This window comes from Triticum urartu, chromosome 4, assembly GCF_003073215.2.
Source record: "Triticum urartu cultivar G1812 chromosome 4, Tu2.1, whole genome shotgun sequence".
NCBI classification, from domain to species: Eukaryota; Viridiplantae; Streptophyta; class Magnoliopsida; order Poales; family Poaceae; genus Triticum; species Triticum urartu.
The window spans coordinates 141,088,260-141,108,720 of record NC_053025.1 but is presented as its reverse complement, the minus strand read 5'-3'; positions in this window follow the sequence as shown (position 1 = coordinate 141,108,720).

The following is a 20,461-nucleotide window of genomic DNA, read 5'->3' as shown; positions in this document are numbered from 1 at the left end:
TAAAGGACTACTTGGTCGCCTATACAGTTCATAGACAAGTTAATGGTTACTACTAAAAGACTCAAGATAAGTGTGAGTACCGAGGATGGCCCTCTCGTAGGATGACGAGGGAGGATCCTCGGTGGAGTATTGTGTTGGTGATTAGTGGACTCGTGTGCGAAAACTATTTTACAAGTGGTGTCTCGTAGGATATCTTAGCCAAGAGTCAAAGCTGGCTTGTTGCAATAACTCCACCACCTTCTTGAGAATGAGCATGTATAGTAGGATTTGTTGTAAGACTTGATGAGTACCTTTGTACTCATGTTGCTTTAATTACTGTTTCCAGACGACAACACTGCCCCCTTCGACGGGTTTTACATAGACCTCGACGTCGATGAGTGACTTGCCACCCAGGTGGTGATTCTGGCCATGGAGGGCCCCATGTAGATAGACAGGCTTCGTCAAGCCTTCTTTCTTTCTAGTGTCTGTACTCAGACTAATTTGCTTCCGCATGTGCTTGTATGCTTGTATGACTTGAGTGTCGGGTCATGTGACCCCTACCTGTATGAACATGTTATGTATGGCTCTCCGGAGCCTTTAAATAAAGTACTTTGAGTTATAGAGTTTTGTTGTGATGCCATGTTGTATTTACACATATCGAGCATACTGTGTGTATGATTGAAATGCTTGGTATGTGTGGGATCCGACAATCTAGTTGTTTATCCTTGGCAGCCTCTCTTATGGGGAAATGTAGTCTAGTGCTTCCATGAGCCATAGTAGTCCGCTACAGCCCAGTTCACCGGAGTCCTGCTAGCCCAGCACTACTGCTCAGGACACTTGACTGGCCGGCATGTGTTTCACTTCGTTCCTGTGTCTGTCCCTTCGTGGAAATGTCACGCGGTGACATCCGGAGTCCTGCCTAGCCTGCTACAGCCCGGGTTCCTGGAGTCCTGTTAGCCCAATGCTACAGCCCGGATTCACACGCTGCTGACTGACATGTTCGATGTGATTCATGTATGCCTGTCCCCATAGGTTAGTGCCGCTTTGGGTTCACGACTAGCCATGTCAGCCCGGGTTCTCTGTCATATGGATGCTAGCGACACTATCATATATGTGAGCCAAAAGGCGCAAACGGTCCTGGGCCATGGTAAGGCGACACCCGTGGGAATACCGTGCGTGAGGCTGCAAAGTGATATGAGGTGTTACCGGCTAGATCGATGTGACTTGGAATTGGGGTCCTGACAGCATTGGCATCAGAGCCGGGCTTCCTGTAGGTTCGTTGAGCCAAACCGGTTGATGTCGAGTCTAGAAATGCTTTAGTTATATGTAGGGGAATTGATTATGGGAGGGAACGTAAGGCTCTTTTACTCCTTGACCTTATGCCCACTGATCTGAGTCATTCTCTTCTCTTTCTACATGGGTTAAGGACTAGGCTTTCTTCTCTCTATCAGGTTCACGTGTTACTAATCCGTAGTAGCTTATAGGATTGTTGTTACAAGCCTCAGTACAGTTTATACTACTTTTAGTATGTTGTCAGTTGAACCAGAACCTTGATATGATGTTGTTGAGTGGTTTTGCAAACTGTGTGAATGTCTCAAATCTTTTTCTGAGCATTTACAGCCATTATGCTGTCCGATTTCTCCTAGAAAATTCTAATGCCTTTGCATTATTCTGTGCTTTCAGATGGCCACCCGTTCCCAGAACCAAGTGGTTCGTCTGACTCAGTGCCTCGATGTACCTGGTCACACGGCCATGTTGGTCCGGGTGATGGTCGAGACAGGCTATCATGGTATCCTGAGTATACCGTCGAGGAGCAGTTCCGAGACTTCAATCAGAGCTAGTACCTTTGTACCGTCAGGATATATCCCTCTTATCCTGGAGCCACTGAACCCATCCACTGCTCCTATGGACTTGGGGTTACTATAGAGATGTCCGTGCAGGACGCAGCTTACTCAATGATGACTATCATTCGAGCCAGAACTTCCTTGCTTCAGAACACCAATTTCTGCTACATGCCAGCCTCACTCCCTGGGGCACAGGGGTACTATCAGGCTTTGTACTATGACTCTACACATGAGGATTCACTACTCCGCACCACTGCTGAGATGCTCGAGGACAAGGACCATGAAAATCGTGCCTTGCGAATGGAGCTCTTCAACTCTCGTTCTGACCATTGGGCCACTTTGACACGGTTTGCACCTGTCGTGCAGGCTGGATACATGGACATGAGGGACTTGTACCCCGTGCGGTCTGGATTGCTAGATTGTATGGACTGGCGTGATGTACGAGGCATCACCCCTCCTCGTGGTCCCTGTCTACCACCGTTTGTTGGACCAAGGCCACATCCGAGTCCCTATGGACCGCAAGCTCCACAGGACCGTCTGTTCCCAGATGATCATGTTCCGCTTCCAGGTTTTGGTGGTGACTTTTATGAGGATTACTACGGAGCTGTGTGAGCTAGTAGTAGTTTCACTAGTATTGTAATAGTTGTATTCTCCACAGTCCTGCGTGACCCGTGGGATACGACTTGGTGTGTATCACGTTCCGGAGGTGTAGAAAAATTATGTATAGAAGCCTGGAATGCCTCCGATGAGATGTAACGTCTTTCACCGTAGTAGTACTCCAGCCTGGGCTTGTACTAAACTATGTACGGTGTGTATGACCGATGGTATATATATGGCAGTTTCTATATTACCATGTCATGCAATGAACATCTCAGCATTCCATGTTATCCATCTGACTCCGGAAAGGCAACGCCTCCTACGCCAGCTAAAGGCTGGTGAGAAGGTGCTGACAAAGGTGAGGCTGGAGAAGAACAATCTCCAAGATGCCAACACCAAGCTGGGCGTCGAGCTGAAAGATGTTCGTGCCCAGCTGTCAGACTCCGTGAAGGAGAATCGGCGGCTTCGACGCGGCATATTTAGTAAGTGCTTGAACGAACCTTTGAAAGAAAGTTCGGCGGGGAAATCGACTAACAGAGCAATGTCTGTAGGTCTGCTAACAGGTCGTCCTGCAGAGGAGATACCCGGTTCTACGGGTGACCTTCTTCCCGAGCTCTCGCAACTGCTCGATCGAGTTCGGCAGGCGATGCAAGGCGCCGCTCAGGCCCTGTGGCCATCCGTCTCCATGCCCGAAGGTCTTGGAGATCTTGCGGAGAAGCTAAAGGGAGCACGGCGGCGCTTCCGATTATGGAAGATATCGGCCTGTCGTCAAGGCGCTAGGGAGGCCTGGGCCATGGTGAAGTCGCGGTACGCAAAGGCTGACCCCAACCACATGGCCGAGGTCGGTCCTGTAGGGCCCGATGGGAGGGAGATCCATGTAAGCTTAGTATACGGCCAAGTAGAGTTGGCCACAAAGTATTCCTAGCAGGACTGTAAATTAGACAGCCTGTTAGATGGTATTGAAGAGGAATACAATCAGTCAAAATGACTATGTAATTTAATTGACATTTATAATGCCTTCTAGCCGGATTGTAGATCATTTGTCATGGCCGACCTTTTCGCTTCAGCCTCGGGACCTGACGGTCCGGAGTGTGTCCGAATTCCCATGCGGTTATATAGGAACCGGGGAATGCATGGAGACCAGGCGTAGGGGTCATTAGTGCTTGAACAGACAAGTGCCCGACTAGTTATGTTATATTACATGGTTAGTGAGAAACATCTTCTAGGGAGAATAGTTCCGTTAGGGGTTCCTTTCCCTGGGAGGCATGCCCTAAGGTGCATGTCCATGCTGCGAAAAGAAACGCAGGAAAAACATCTGGGGGCGTATAGATAAAAATAAAAAAAAGATCATCTTTAGTTCACCGACCGAATATTCCCTTAAGAACGCTAGCTTTCGGCTTCACCCAGTCTGAGGTACACGTCCGGCTAACCCGGCAGTAACAATCGCAGAGGTGCTCCCTTTACCACCTAGCCGAACAATCGGGACGTAGGGGTAAGCACAGGAGCCAGGCAACCCAGCTTGGCCAAAACTTAAGTCATATCGATGCATATAATGGTGAATAAAAGGTACATGCGGAAGTGTGACACATGTGTTGGGCATGAAGCCCGTATGAATAAGCTTCTGTTTAAAGAAGCCCCCGGGTTTAATGAGCGCGGATAGCGCGTCACTTTATGAGCCTTTAAAGGCTATAAGAGAGAGAGAGAGGAAGAGAAATGTAAGACAGAAAATATATAAAGAATGGACAGAGGAAGGAGACGAACACAGAGTTCGGCGCTAGGCATAGAATCTTCGGAGACGGGCTGCGTTCCATTGGTTTGGCTCGAGTCGGTTATCCGATGCATCCCACAGGAGGTACGCTCCACCAGTCAGGACTTGGTCAATTATGAAGGGACCTTCCCACTTGGGCTTGAGTTTGTCCTTTTTCTTGTCCGGTAGTCGTAGAACTAATTCACCAACGTTGTAATTTTTGGCCCGTACTTCTCTGCTTTGGTATCTTCGAGCCTGCTGTTGATAGAATGCGGAACGGGCTTTTGCCACGTCACACTCCTCCTCCAATGCGTCCAAGCTGTCCTGCCGATCGAGCTCGGCTTCTCTTTCTTCGTACATGCGCACTCGAGGTGAGTCATGAATTATGTCGTAAGGCAAAACTGCCTTTGTGCCGTACACCATAAAGAATGGTGTGTATCCGGTGGTGCGATTCGGCATGGTCCGCAACCCCAGAGTATGGAGTCGAGCTCCTCTACCCAGTGCGTGTTAGATTCCTTGAGGGACCGCACTAATCTGGGTTTGATGCCACTCATGATAAGACCATTTGCACGTTCGACCTGGCCGTTAGTTTGTGGGTGATAGACGGAAGCATAATCGATCTTGATGCCCATGTTTTTGCACCAGAGTTTTACCTCGTTGGCCGTGAAGTTCGTGCCGTTATCAGTGATGATGCTGTGGGGGACGCCGTAACGGTGTACAACCCCGGATATAAAGTCTATCACCGGTCTGGATTCGGCCGTCTTAACAGGCTTGGCTTCTATCCATTTGGTGAACTTATCCACCATGACCAGTAAGTATTTTTGCTTGTGGGTTCCGCCTTTAAGGGGTCCAACCATGTCAAGCCCCCAGACCGCGAAAGGCCAAGTAATGGGGATAGTTTGGAGGGCGGTGGGTGGCATATGGCTTTGGTTTGCAAAGAGCTGGCAACTGGTGCATCATTGGACTAAGTCCTGAGCGTCTTCCCGGGCCGTCAGCCAATAAAAGCCCGTACGGAAGGCCTTGCTTACAAGGGACCGAGCTGCAGCGTGATGACCGCCGAGTCCGGCATGAATTTCAGCCAGGAGGTTCCGCCCCTCCTCTTCGGAGATGCACCTTTGAAGGACTCCGGTAGTGCTTTTCTTATAAAGCTCTCCCTCGTGGACTCTGTAGGCTTTGGATCGCCGCACTATGCAGCGTGCTTCATTTTGGTCCTCGGGGAGTTCTTGCCTAGTAAGGTAGGTGAGGAATGGTTCTGTCCACGGGGCGATGACGGCCATTATTACGTGGGCTGAAGGTGTTATTTCATTGGCAGAGCCTCCAATTGTGTCAGTATGTTCGGTGTCGGGCAGTGCGGTTGGGTCTGGGGTGTTATTGTTCGGCTCCCCTTCCCATACTACGGACGGCTTGAACAGCCTTTCCAAGAAGATGTTGGGGGGACTACATCGCGTTTTGCGCCGATGCGTGCCAGGACATCTGCCGCCTGATTATTTTCCCGGGCTATATGGTGAAATTCAAGCCCCTCGAACCGAGCTGACATTTTTAGGATGGCGTTGCGGTAAGCTTCCATTTTTGGATCCTTGGCATCGAAGTCTCCATTTATTTGGGATATTGCGAGGTTCGAGTCCCCGCGCACCTCTAGGCGTTGAATGCCCATGGATACTGCCATCCGGAGACCATGTAAAAGGGCCTCATATTCGGCTGCATTGTTGGAGTCCGTGTACATAATCTGGAGTACGTATTGAACTGTGTCTCCTGTGGGGGACGTCAAAACAATGTCGGCCCCAAGTCCGGCCAACATCTTGGAGCCGTCGAAATGCATGATCCAATTTGAATATGTGCCATACTCTTTAGGGAGTTCGGCCTCCGTCCATTCTGCGACGAAGTCGGCCAAGACTTGCGACTTGATGGCTCGCCATGGCTTATAAGTTATGTCGAACAGGAGGAGCTCAATGGCCCATTTTGCAATCCGGCCCGTTGCGTCACGGTTGTTTATAATATCGTTAAGTGGTACTTCCGAGGCTACTGTTATTGAACACTCTTGAAAGTAGTGTCATAGCTTCCGGGATGCCATGAATACCGCATACGCAATCTTTTGATAATGCGGGTACCATGATTTGCAGGGAGTGAGGACAGTGGACACATAATAGACCAGCTTTTGAAGGGGGAATTTGTGTCCGTCCGCTTCTCGTTCGACGACGAGCACTGCGCTTACGACCTGATGTGTTGCTGCAATGTATAATAGCATTGGTTCGCCGATGTTTGGCGCGGCCAGGACTGGGTTTGTTGCCAGTATTGCTTTTATTTCGTCGAGTTCGGCTGTGGCTGCATCCGTCCATTTGAAGTGTTTGGTGCGCCGAAGGAGGCGGTAAAGGGGTAGGGCCTTTTCTCCCAAGTGGGAGATAAAGCGGCTTAGAGCCGCCACGCATCCGGTTAACTTTTGTATTTGTTTGAGGTCCTTTGGGATATCCAGTTGCGACAGAGCTCGGATCTTGGCTGCATTTGCTTCAATTCCTCTACCTGATACAATGAAGCCCAAGAGCTTTCCGGCTGGAACGCCGAAAATGCATTTTTCCGGGTTGAGCTTGATGTCGTATGTTCGGAGGTTATCAAATGTGAGCTTCAAGTCGTCTACTAGAGATTCAACATGTCTTGTTTTGACGACCACATCATCTACATATGCCTCCACTGTTTTGCCGATCTGGCTTGCCAGACATGTCTGAATCATGCGCTGATATGTTGCGCCGGGGTTTTTGAGCCCGAAGGGCATCGTGTTGAAGCAGAATGGGTCGTATGGTGTGATAAATGCCGTTGCGGCTTGGTCTGGTTCTGCCATCTTGATTTGATGGTAGCCGGAATATGCATCGAGGAAACACAACGAATCGTGTCCTGCTGTAGCATCGATAATTTGATCGATGCGGGGGAGGGGGAAGGGATCCTTTGGGCAAGCCTTGTTAAGGTCTTTAAAATCAACACACAGGCGCCAGGATTTTTCCTTCTTTGGTACCATCACCAGGTTTGCTAGCCAGTCCGGATGTTTTATATCTCTGATGAATCCGGCCTCCAATAGCTTTGCTAGCTCCTCTCCCATGGCCTGTCTCTTAGGTTCGGAAAAACGCCGAAGAGCCTGTTTGACAGGTTTGAATCCTGTTTGGATATTTAAGCTGTGCTCGGCCAGCCTGCGTGGGATTCCTTGCATGTCTGAAGGGTGCCAGGTGAAAATGTCCCAGTTCTCTCGTAGGAACTCTCGCAGTGCAGCGTCTACATCAGGGTTTAACTGTGCCCCAATGGAAGCTGTTTTATTGGGGTCCGTTGGATGGACTTGGAATTTGACTATTTCGTCCGCCGGTTTAAAGGAGGTGGACTTGGATCTTTTGTCGAGTACCACATCATCCCTATTCACCGTAAAGCGCAGCGCAGTCAGTTCCTCAGCCGCTAGGGCTTCGGATAGTGCCTCGAGGGCCAGTGCGGCTGTCTTGTTTTCGGCGCGGAGTGCTATGTCCGGATCACTAGCGAGAGTGATGATCCCGTTAGGCTCGGGCATCTTGAGCTTCATGTACCCGTAATGGGGTATTGCTTGGAAGATTGTAAATGCTTCCCGCCCTAGCAGAGCGTGATAACCGCTGCTAAACGGAGCCACATGGAACGTGACCTCTTCGGACCTGTAATTATCCGGCGTGCCGAACACCACATCTAGTGTAATTTTTCCTGTGCAGCGCGCTTCCTGACTGGGGATTATTCCTCTAAAGGTTGTGCTGCTTCGCTCAATGCGGTTCCGGTCTATTTCCATTTTTTGAAGGGTTTCCTCATAAATGAGGTTCAATCCGCTGCCGCCGTCCATGAGTACCTTGGTAAGACGAAAGCCGTCCACTATTGGACTAAGGACCAATGTGGCTGGTGCTCGGGCTGTTCGGAATTTAGGTTCATCACTGGCGTTAAAGGTAATAGTCGTGTCACTCCACGGGTTTATTGTTGCTACTTGGTAGACTTCGGCAAGGCTGCGGAGTGTCCTTTTTCGCATATTATTTGATGCAAAAGTCTCGAAGACTGTTAATACCATATTGGTGTCTCTGGGGTGGCTTTCTATGGCCTCCGGAATTAGGAGATTTTCGCCAATTTTGGCCACCTGTCGGAGTATCCAACATGCTCTGAGGCTGTGAGTTGGTGTGGCGTCCTCTGTACTGTGAATTTTACAGGGTCCACTGAGCCATCCTTCCAGTACGGTTCCATGCCCTGTGGAGGGTTTTTGCTTTTTAGTGCTTGACCCGGGTGTCTGGTGATGATGCACCCTTTTATTTCGGACTGGGTTTGTATTCAGGGCCGGATTGTCCCAAAATTTGATTTCGGTTTTCCAGGCGCTTTCCATCGCACAGTACTTTCGTACAATGGACGCCAAGTCAGCGAAGTGTGTAATATCACGGCGACTTATGGCATTGAGTATTCCCCTGTCCGTGCAATTATTGCAGAAGATTGAGATTGCGTCTTCCTCGCGACAGTCCCTTAGCCTGTTCTTAACCAGGAGGAATCTGGCCCGGTAATGATGTACTGTTTCATCGGGCTCTTGCCTGATTTTGGATAGATCGCTTATGTTGGGGTGGGTGGGTGGAGTTAAATCCGAAGCCTCACCCCATCTGAGGCTCAGAGGCCGAGGAATTTCCGAACTCGAAAATTTAGATTCCTGGATGTTGTCCAATGAATCCAGCCCGTCGCCTGACTCCAAGTTCAGGTCTTGAGTGATATCCTCCCCTCCGCGGGTATCCGGCTTGGAGGGATCGGGAATCCGGACATAGCGAGTCCTTAAGATAGATGAAGGGTCGTCGTACTGTCCCTCTACCACGGCAACGTGATGGGTGACTTGGGGAGAGTTAATCTCTCTCAGATCGGGTTTAGGCCCAATCTGGTCGTAATCTGTAGCGACTCCCAGGGCGGCGAAGCGATCCAAGAGCTCGTTTATGGAGGAGAGCTCCATTGGATCTAACTGCTCGGCGAGTTCCGAGCTGACATGAAGATTGTTTTCGATGGCTCGAGAGGTCATCGTCGGCGCAGAAGCCGAATAGGCGGTCATAAGAAAACCACCTAGCCAGAGGGTTTGGCCGACAGCCAAAGCTCCCTTAGCAACGGTGCCATCTTTAAAGACGGGGCGAGGCATCCTTCCTGATGGCGACGACACAGAGGAACTCTCAATGAAAGCACCAATGTCGGTGTCAAAACCGGCGGATCTCGGGTAGGGGGTCCCGAACTGTGCGTTTAGGCCGGATGGTAACAGGAGGCAAGGGACACGAAGTTTTACCCAGGTTCGGGCCCTCTCGATGGAGGTAAAACCCTACGTCCTGCTTGATTAATATTGATGATATGGGTAGTATAAGAGTAGATCTACCACGAGATCGGAGAGGCTAAACCCTAGAAGCTAGCCTATGGTATGATTGTTGTTGTGTATGTTGTCCTACGGACAAAAACCCTCCGGTTTATATAGACACCGGAGAGGGTTAGGGTTACACAAAGTCGGTTACAATGGTAGGAGATCTACATATCCGTATCGCCAAGCTTGCCTTCCACGCCAAGGAAAGTCCCTTCCGGACACGGGACGGAGTCTTCAATCTTGTATCTTCATAGTCCAGGAGTCCGGCTGAAGGTATAGTCCGGCCATCCGGACACCCCCTAATCCAGGACTCCCTCACGTAAGGATAGTGCGGACCAGCTAGCAGGGAGGTATTCATTTTTTGCAGCGTGAATTCATAAAGATGACTATTGTGATGACCATTTATCTAATGAATTACCCTCTCTAGGAATTGATCCATCACAAGACGATGTTGAACATGGATACTATGATGAGGATGATGATAGTGACTTTGATCTCGATGAGTCTATGAGACATTTTGGTCTTATGGCTAATCTTCGCGGCTACATGGCTGGAGGAAAGGAATGGGTTCTTGATAGTGGATGTACTGATCACATGACCGGAGACAAGGATATGTTTCATGAGCTTGTTGAAAACAACGACCCTCGAAAGTATGTCACTTTTGGTGACAACTCAAAGGGTAAGGTGGTTAGCCTTGGTAAGCTGGCCATCTTACATGATAGCTCCATACAAAATGTTATGCTCATTGAATCTCTTGGCTACAACTTACTTTCCGTATCTAGACTTGCTGACTTTGGTTTCAATGTCCTATTTACTGAAGTAGATTGCCAAGTGTTTCGTAGAGATAACCACAATATGGTCTTTACCGATTTGCGTAGAGGTGATCTTTACATTGTTGATTTCACTAAAAAGGCTCAACCTAGAACTTGCTTAATTGCTAAATCTTCTAAAGGTTGGTTGTGGCATAGAAGGTTAGGTCATGTGGGCATGCGAAATCTTGATAAGCTTATTAAAGGTGATCATATCCTTGGAGTAAAAGATGTTATATTTGACAAGGATAGATTGTGCAGTGCTTGTCAAGCAGGAAAACAAGTTGGAGGAAGTCATCCCGTGAAGAACATTATGACCACGAGAAGACCGCTCGAGCTACTTCATATGGATCTCTTTGGTCCCAATGCCTACAAAAGTCTCGGTGGTAACTCATTTAGTCTAGTCATAGTCGATGATTTTTTAAGGTTTACGTGGGTGTTCTTTCTTGATGATAAATCGCAGGTTCAAAATATCTTCAAGAACTTCGCTAGGAAGGCCCAAAATCAATTTGAAGTGAATATCAAGAAGGTTCGAAGCGACAATGGAACGGAGTTCAAGAATGCAAATGGGGATACCTTTCTTGACGAAGAAGGGATTTCACATGAGTTCTCGGCTATGTACACACCTCAACAAAATGGACTTGTTGAGAGGAAGAACTGGACTCTTATTGAGATGGCGAGAACGATGCTTGATGAGTACAAGACGCCAAAACACCTTTGGGCGGAAGCGGTCGAGACAGCTTGTCATGTAACCAATCGCTTGTATCCTCACAAGCTACTCGGCAAGACGGCATACGAGCTTCTTACCGGTAACAAACCCCAAGTTGGATACTTTCGAGTATTCGGCTCAAAGTGCTACATTCTCGATAAGCATCGTCGTTCTAAATTTTCTCCTAAATCTCATGAGGGTTTCCTACTTGGTTATGTCTCAAACTCTCACACTTACCGTGTCTACGACAATTTCACCCGAAAGGTTGAAGAGACGGTGTATGTGAAGTTTGATGAATCTAACGGCTCGCAAGTAGAGCAATTGCTAATTGATGTAGGAGACAAGGACCCTTCGGAAGCAATCCAAGACTTGTCTATTGGCAAGATTGGTCCAACGGAGGTGAAGGAGAGTACCTCGTCCGTCCAAGTGGAAGCTTCTACCTCACGACAAGGTGAACCAAGAGTTGACATGGAAGCATCCACAAGTGGAACATGCCAAGATAAAGAAAACAAGGAAGTACACCAAGATGAACCTCATCAACCTCCTTCTCCACCTCGACAAGAGAATGACAACATCAACAACAAAGAAGGCCAAGAAGAAGAACGAGATGACGAAGAAGATGCTTCACCCCGACCCAAACAAAAGCTCCCACAACTTCGAGCAAGAGTTTCACGAGACCATCCCGTTGAACAAATCTTCAACGATATTCAAAACGGGAGAATCACTCGCTCTAAAACTCGTTTGGCTAATTTTTGTGAACATTATTCATTCATCTCTAGCATTGAACCTATGAAGGTTGAAGAAGCATTGGAAGATCCGGATTGGATAAATGCCATGCACGAAGAGCTACACAACTTTGAGAGAAACCAAGTGTGGACATTGGTCGAGAAGCCCGACAACAACCATAGCATCATCGGTACCAAATGGGTGTTTCGCAACAAGCAAGACAAAGATGGACAAGTCGTTCGCAACAAAGCACGTCTCGTCGCCCAAGGCTACATTCAAGTCGAAGGTATGGACTATGGTGAGACATACGCCCCCGTTGCTAGACATGAGTCCATCCGCATCTTACTTGCCTATGCTAATCACCATGATATCACCTTGTACCAAATGGACATTAAAAGTGCTTTTATAAATGGAGAAATTGAGGAGGAAGTTTATGTTAAACAACCTCCCGGCTTTGTTAATCCTAAGAAACCCAATCATGTGTACAAACTTCACAAAGCTCTTTATGGTCCTAAACAAGCTCCTAGAGCGTGGTATAAATGCTTGACCAAGTTTATTGAAAAAGGCTTTGAGATTGGAAAGATTGATTTTACTCTTTTTACTAAAAGGGTTAATGGTGAATTATTTGTGTGCCAAATTTATGTTGATGATATCATATTTGGTTCAACTAACCCTCATTTTAGTGAAAAGTTTGGAAAGCTAATGTCGGAGAAGTTTGAGATGTCTATGATGAGTGAACTCAAGTTCTTTCTTGGGTTGCAAATCAAGCAAACCAAGGAAGGCACCTTTGTTTCTCAAACAAAGTACACCAAGGACTTATTCAAGAAGTTCAACATGCAAGAAAGCAAAGGTATGAAAACTCCCATGCCTACTAGTGGACATCTTGACTTGACCAAGGATGGCAAACCAGTTGACCAAAAGGTTTATGGCTCTATGATTGGTTCATTGTTATATCTATGTGCCTCCCATCCCCCGATATTATGCTAAGTGTTTGCATGTGTGCACGATATCAAGCGGCCCCCAAAGAGTGTCATCTTAAGGCTGTGAAAAGGATAGTGAGATACTTAATCCATACACCAATTTTTGGCATTTGGTATCCTAAGAGGTCCTCTTTTGATCTTGTTGGCTATTCCGACTCGGACTATGCCGGTGACAAGGTTGATAGAAAGTCCACTTTGGGTACTTGTCAATTTCTTGGTAGATCTCTTGTGTCTTGGTCCTCCAAGACAAAACTCGGTATCCTTATCCACCGCCGAAGCGGAATACATTGCCGCCGGTTCATGTTGTGCTCAATTACTTTGGATGACCCAAACTCTTAAAGATTATGGGATCTATGTGAAACATGTTCCATTGCTTTGTGACAATGAAAGTGCTATTGAGATTGCTCATAATCCCGTGCAACATTCTCGAACTAAGCATATTGAGGTTCGTCATCATTTCATTCAAGATCATGTTGCCAAAGGGGACATTGATCTTAAGCATGTTCGTACCGATAAGCAATTGGCAGATATATTCACCAAACCGCTCGATGAGAAAGTATTTTGCCGTTTGAGAGGTGAATTGAACATCATTGATGCTTCAAACTTGGAGTAGAAACTCCATTTGGATACATGAAAGGCATGAGCCTTTGACTAATCCTTGATGTTTCTCTTATGATGATGATCATATGTCTTGGATATACTTGCACCCTTGCATGCTATCTAACCCTTGTAGGTACTTGGATGAATCAAAATCTATGAGATTGCAAATCACTCACATCTTGAGTAATCTCTACATCACCAAGCCTCTACAATATGGTGGTTGAAGACAAGGAAGCATGAAACCTTTCAACATATCCTTTGACCATGTCTATATATCAAATTTCATTTGGTATCAAATTCATGATTGTCAATTTGGATACACAAGTGCTCTTCCTTGCTAGACTAACCCATGTAGGTAGATGAACTCAAACTACAAGTGGTGCTCCCAATCATTGATGAGCTACATCAACCTTGAGCATCCCACACAAGTTCAACTACATGATCAAGTTCAACACCACCACCCAAGTTGTGTTATTCCATCTTAGAGAAGCTTTACCCCAAGTCATGGGTCAAAGCAACTCAACAAGATGCGAATACATCAAATGCTTAAAAAAAAAATTGTAACCCAATTTTGAGCTTAAACGATGAGTATGACCTACGATCAAGTGTTCCCACTTGACTCCTTAGTCAATATACTCTAACATAGGTGACTCTGTCGTCGACAATTCTAGATGAAGTTCTCTAGTATATCCCATGTTCTTGCATTTGTATATTGCATATTTGTTCCCCCTCCTATTTCAAAAAAAACTTCATCTAGTTCTTCTTTTCTTTGTTTTGTTCTGCATTCCCTGCATCCAATTCATTGCAAATCTTTCAGTTAATTCCTTGCAAATCTTTGTGAGATCTTATTTGCCTAGTGAGCCGAGGTGACAAAATGTTGTCTCTGTGTTGAACTCAAACACACCGAATTTCTACTTTCGGTCAAACCAAACATTTCGGTGCCACTGAAGAATACAACTCGGTGTTACCGATTTCACTACAGAGAAGACAATTTGCCACTTGCATCCTGCATTTTTACTCCAGCTCCACTCAATGATTCTTGTCCTCTACCAGCATCACACTCTATATGCTACTTTGCTTTGTGACTCAAGGACCAAACCTATTTTGACTCACAATCCAGAAGATCCCTTCTTGGAAATTGATGTCAAAGGGAGAGAGAGATCAAATCTTAATCACTTCAAAAGGGAGAGAGTACTTCAAAAGAGAAGAAAGTAATTGCATCAAACACACAGAGAGAGAGACCCCAGATGCTTGGTGTTCAAGAGGAGAGAAGTCACATGTCTTTAGAGGGGAAAGACATGTTAGTTTGTTATGTTGTTGTGCTCTGATTTGTTCTGCTCTGAGATTCTCTTTTCCCTATTTTCTCCCATTATCCTATAGAAGATTCAGGGGGGAAAGACTTCTAGGGAAGGAAATCCTTGAATTCATTGCATATCTTTATCTTTGGGGACATGTCTATATCCAATGAGTACCTAGTACTCAGTCCCTACATGTCATCCCAGTCTTGGTACTCTTGTGGTTTGAAGTTCTTGCCATGTTTAGTAGATGTATCTGTGTTATCTAACCCTGTTTACTCAGGTTCATCTCTTCCTAAGGCAGCTCAAGACCACAAGGTAAGTATATGCATCACATTCATGTGCATGACGATCTCTTGCTAATGTACATATTGTTTGCAAGAAAGAATCATGGACATGAAGCTGCAATCTCTATATTCACATCATTCGCTCTGACGCATATAGCCAAGATACATGTAACTCATTGCTTGCTCTATCATGTCTATGCATTCACATGCTCTCATATTCCTGTTGGGGAACATAGTAATTTCAAAAATTTCCTACGCACACGCAAGATCATGGTGATGCATAGCAACGAGAGGGGAGAGTGTTGTCTACGTACCCTCGTAGACCGGCAACGGAAGTGTTGACACAACATAGAGGAAGTAGTCATACGTCTTCTCGATCCGACCGATCCAAGTACCGAACGTACGGCACCTCCGAGTTCTGCAAACGTTCAACTCGGTGACGTCCCTCGAGTTCCGATCCAGCAAAACGTTGAGGGGGAGTTTCGTCAACACGACGACGTGATGACGGTGATGATGTTCTACCGACGCAGGGCTTCGCCTAAGCACCGCTACGATATGACCAAGGTGGAATATGGTGGAAGGGGGCACCGCACACGGCTAAGGAACGATCACGAGGATCAACTTGTGTGTCATGGGGTGCCCCTTGCCTCAGTATATAAAGGAGGGAGAGGGGGAGGTGCGGCCGGCCCTATGGGTGTGCCTGGAGGAGTCCTACTCCAACCGGGAGTAGGACTCCCCCCTCTTGCCTTGTTGGAAAAGGAAGGAGGAAGGGAGAAAGAGGAAAGGGGGGCGCCCCCCCTTCCTTGTCCTATTCGGACTAGGGGGAGGGGGCGCGCCGCCTGCCCTGGACGGCCCTCCTCTTCTCCCTTATGGCCCATGTAGGCCCAATAACCCCCAGGGGGGTTCTGGTAACCCCCCGGTACTCCGGTAAAATCCCGATTTCACCCAGAACGTTTCCGATATCCAAATATAGGCTTCCAATATATCAATCTTTATGTCTCGACCATTTTGAGACTCCTCGTCATGTCCTTGATCACATTCGGGACTCCAAAAAACCTTCGGTACATCAAAACACAAAAACCCTAATTATGATCGTCACCGAACTTTAAGCGTGCGGACCCTACGAGTTCGAGAACTATGTAGACATGACCGAGACACGTCTCCGGTCAATAACCAATAGCGGAACCTGGATGCTCATATTGGCTCCTACATATTCTACGAAGATCTTTATCGGTCAGACCGCATAACACCATACGTTGTTCCCTTTCTCATCGGTATGTTACTTGCCCGAGATTCGATCGTCGGTATCTCAATACCTAGTTCAATCTCGTTACCGGCAAGTCTCTTTACTCGTTCCGTAATACATCATCCTGCAACTAACTTATTAGTTGCAATGCTTGCAAGGCTTGAGTGATGTGCATTACCGAGAGGGCCCAGAGATACCTCTCCGACAATCGGAGTGACAAATCCTAATCTCGAAATACGCCAACCCAACAAGTACCTTCGGAGACACCTGTAGAGCACCTTTATAATCACCCAGTTACGTTGTGATGTTTGGTAGCACACAAAGTGTTCCTCCGGTAAACGGGAGTTGCATAATCTCATAGTCATAGGAACATGTATAAGTTATGAAGAAAGCAATAGCAACAAACTAAACGATCAAGTGCTAAGCTAACAGAATGGGTCAAGTCAATCACATCATTCTCCTAATGATGTGATCCCGTTAATCAAATGACAACTCATGTCTATAGTTAGGAAACATAACCATCTTTGATTAACGAGCTAGTCAAGTAGAGGCATACTAGTGACTCTCTATTTTTTGTCTATGTATTCACACATGTATTATGTTTCTGGTTAATACAATTCTAGCATGAATAATAAACATTTATCATGATATAAGGAAATAAATAATAACTTTATTATTGCCTCTAGGGCATATTTCCTTCAGTTTCCCACTTGCACTAGAGTCAATAATCTAGATTACACAGTAATGATTCTAACACCCATGGAGCCTTGGTGCTGATCATGTTTTGCTCGTGGAAGAGGCTTAGTCAGCGGGTCTGCAACATTCAGATCCGTATGTATCTTGCAAATTTCTATGTCTCCCACTTGGACTAAATCCCGAATGGAATTGAAGCGTCTCTTGATGTGTTTGGTTCTCTTGTGAAATCTGGATTCCTTCGCCAAGGCAATTGCACGAGTATTGTCACAAAAGATTTTCATTGGACCCGATGCACTAGGTATGACACCTAGATCGGATATGAACTCCTTCATCCAGACTCCTTCATTTGCTGCTTCCGAAGCAGCTATGTACTCCGCTTCACATGTAGATCCCGCCACGACGCTTTGTTTAGAACTGCACCAACTGACAGCTCCACCATTCAGTAAAAACACGTATCCGGTTTGCGATTTAGAATCGTCTGGATTAGTGTCAAAGCTTGCATCAACGTAACCATTTACGATGAGCTCTTTGTCACCTCCATATACGAGAAACATATCCTTAGTCCTTTTCAGGTATTTCAGGATGTTCTTGACCGCTGTCCAGTGATCCACTCCTGGATTACTTTGGTACCTCCCTGCTAGACTTATAGCAAGGCACACATCAGGTCTGGTACACAGCATTGCATACATGATAGAGCCTATGGCTAAAGCATAGGGAACATCTTTCATTTTCTCTCTATCTTCTACAGTGGTCGGACATTGAGTCTTACTCAACTTCACACCTTGTAACACAGGCAAGAACCCTTTCTTTGCTTGATCCATTTTGAACTTCTTCAAAACCTTGTCAAGGTATGTGCTTTGTGAAAGTCCAATTAAGCGTCTTGATCTATCTCTATAGATCTTAATGCCCAATATGTAAGCAGCTTCACCGAGGTCTTTCATTGAAAAACTCCTATTCAAGTATCCCTTTATGCTATCCAGAAATTCTATATCATTTCCAATCAATAATATGTCATCCACATATAATATCAGAAATGCTACAGAGCTCCCACTCACTTTCTTGTAAATACAGGCTTCTCCAAAAGTCTGTACAAAACCAAATGCTTTGATCACACTATCAAAGCGTTTATTCCAACTCCGAGAGGCTTGCACCAGTCCATAAATGGATCGCTGGAGCTTGCACACTTTGTTAGCTCCCTTTGGATCGACAAAACCTTCCGGTTGCATCATATACAACTCTTCTTCCAGAAATCCATTCAGGAATGCAGTTTTTGACATCCATTTGCCAAATTTCATAATCATAAAATGTGGCAATTGCTAACATGGGTACTTGTCAATTTCTTGGTAGATCTCTAACATGATTCGGAGAGACTTAAGCATCGCTACGGGTGAGAAGGTCTCATCGTAGTCAATCCCTTGAACTTGTCGAAAACCTTTTGCAACAAGTCGAGCTTTGTAGACAGTAACATTACCGTCAGCGTCAGTTTTCTTCTTGAAGATCCACTTATTCTCAATTGCTTGTCGATCAACGGGCAAGTCAACCAAAGTCCACACTTTGTTCTCATACATGGATCCCATCTCAGATTTCATGGCTTCTAGCCATTTTGCGGAATCTGGGCTCACCATCGCTTCTTCATAGTTCATAGGTTCATCATGATCTAGTAGCATGACTTCCAGAACAGGATTACCGTACCACTCTGGTGCGGATCTTACTCTGGTTGATCTACGAGGTTCCGTAGTAACTTGATCTGAAGTTTCATGATCATTATCATTAGCTTCATCACTAATTGGTGTAGGTGTCACAGAAACTGGTTTATGTGATGTACTACTTTCCAATAAGGGAGCAGGTACAGTTACCTCATCAAGTTCTACTTTTCTCCCACTCACTTCTTTCGAGAGAAACTCCTTCTCTAGAAAAACTCCGAATTTAGCAACAAAAGTTTTGCCTTTGGATCTGTGATAGAAGGTGTACCCAACAGTCTCCTTTGGGTATCCTATGAAGACACATTTCTCCGATTTGGGTTCGAGCTTATCAAGTTGAAGCTTTTTCACATAAGCATCGCAGCCCCAAACTTTCAGAAATGACAACTTTGGTTTCTTGCCAAACCACAGTTCATAAGGCGTCGTCTCAATGGATTTCGATGGTGTCCTATTTAACGTGAATGCAGCCGTCTCTAAAGCATAACCCCAAAACGATAACGGTAAATCAGTAAGAGACATCATAGATCGCACCATATATAATAAAGTACGATTACGATGTTCGGACACACCATTACGCTGTGGTGTTCCGGGTGGCGTGAGTTGCGAAACTATTCTGCATTTTTTCAAATGTAGACCAAACTCGTAACTCAAATATTCTCCTCCACGATCAGATCGTAGAAACTTTATTTTCTTGTTACGATGATTTTCAACTTCACTCTAAAATTCTTTGAACTTTTCAAATGTTTCAGACTTATGTTTCATTAAGTAGATATACCCATATCTGCTTAAATCATTTGTGAAGGTGAGAAAATAACGATATCCGCCACGAGCCTCAACATTCATTGGACCACATACATCTGTATGTATGATTTCCAACAAATCCGTTGCTCTCTCCATAGTACCAGAGAACGGCGTTTTAGTCATCTTACCCATGAGGCACGGTTCGCAAGTACCAAGTGATTCATAATCAAGTAGTTCCAAAAGTCCATCAGTATGGAGTTCCTTCATGCGCTTTACACCGATATGACCTAAACGGCAGTGCCACAAATAAGTTGCACTATCATTATCAACTCTGCATCTTTTGATTTCAACATTATGAATATGTGTATCACTACTATCGAGATTCATCAAAAATAGACAACTCTTCAAGGGTGCATGACCATAAAAGATATTACTCATATAAATAGAACAACCATTATTCGCTGATTTAAATGAATAACCGTCTCGCATCAAACAAGATCCAGATATAATGTTCATGCTCAACGCTGGCACCAAATAACAATTATTTAGGTCTAATACTAATCCCGAAGGTAGATGTAGAGGTAGCGTGCCGACCGCGATCACATCGACTTTGGAACCATTTCCCACGCGCATCGTCACCTTGTCCTTAGCCAATCTTCACTTAATCCGTAGCCCCTGTTTCGAGTTGCAAATGTTAGCAACAGAACCAGTATCAAATACCCAGGTGCTACTGCGAGCATTAGTAAGGTACACATCAATAACATGTATATCACATATACCTTTGTTTACTTTGCCATCCTTCTTATCCGCCAAATACTTGGGGCAGTTCCGCTTCCAGTGACCAGTCTGCTTGCAGTAGAAGCACTCAGTCTCAGGCTTAGGTCCAGACTTGGGTTTCTTCTCCTAAGCAGCAACTTGTTTGCTGTTCTTCTTGAAGTTCCCTTTCTTCTTCCCTTTGCGCTTTTTCTTGAAACTGGTGGTCTTATTGACCATCAACACTTGATGCTCCTTCTTGATTTCTACCTCCGCGGCTTTTAGCATCACGAAGAGCTCATGAATAGTTTTATTCATCCCTTGCATATTATAGTTCATCATGAAGCTTTTGTAGCTTGGTGGCAGTGATTGAAGAACTCTGTCAATGACACTATC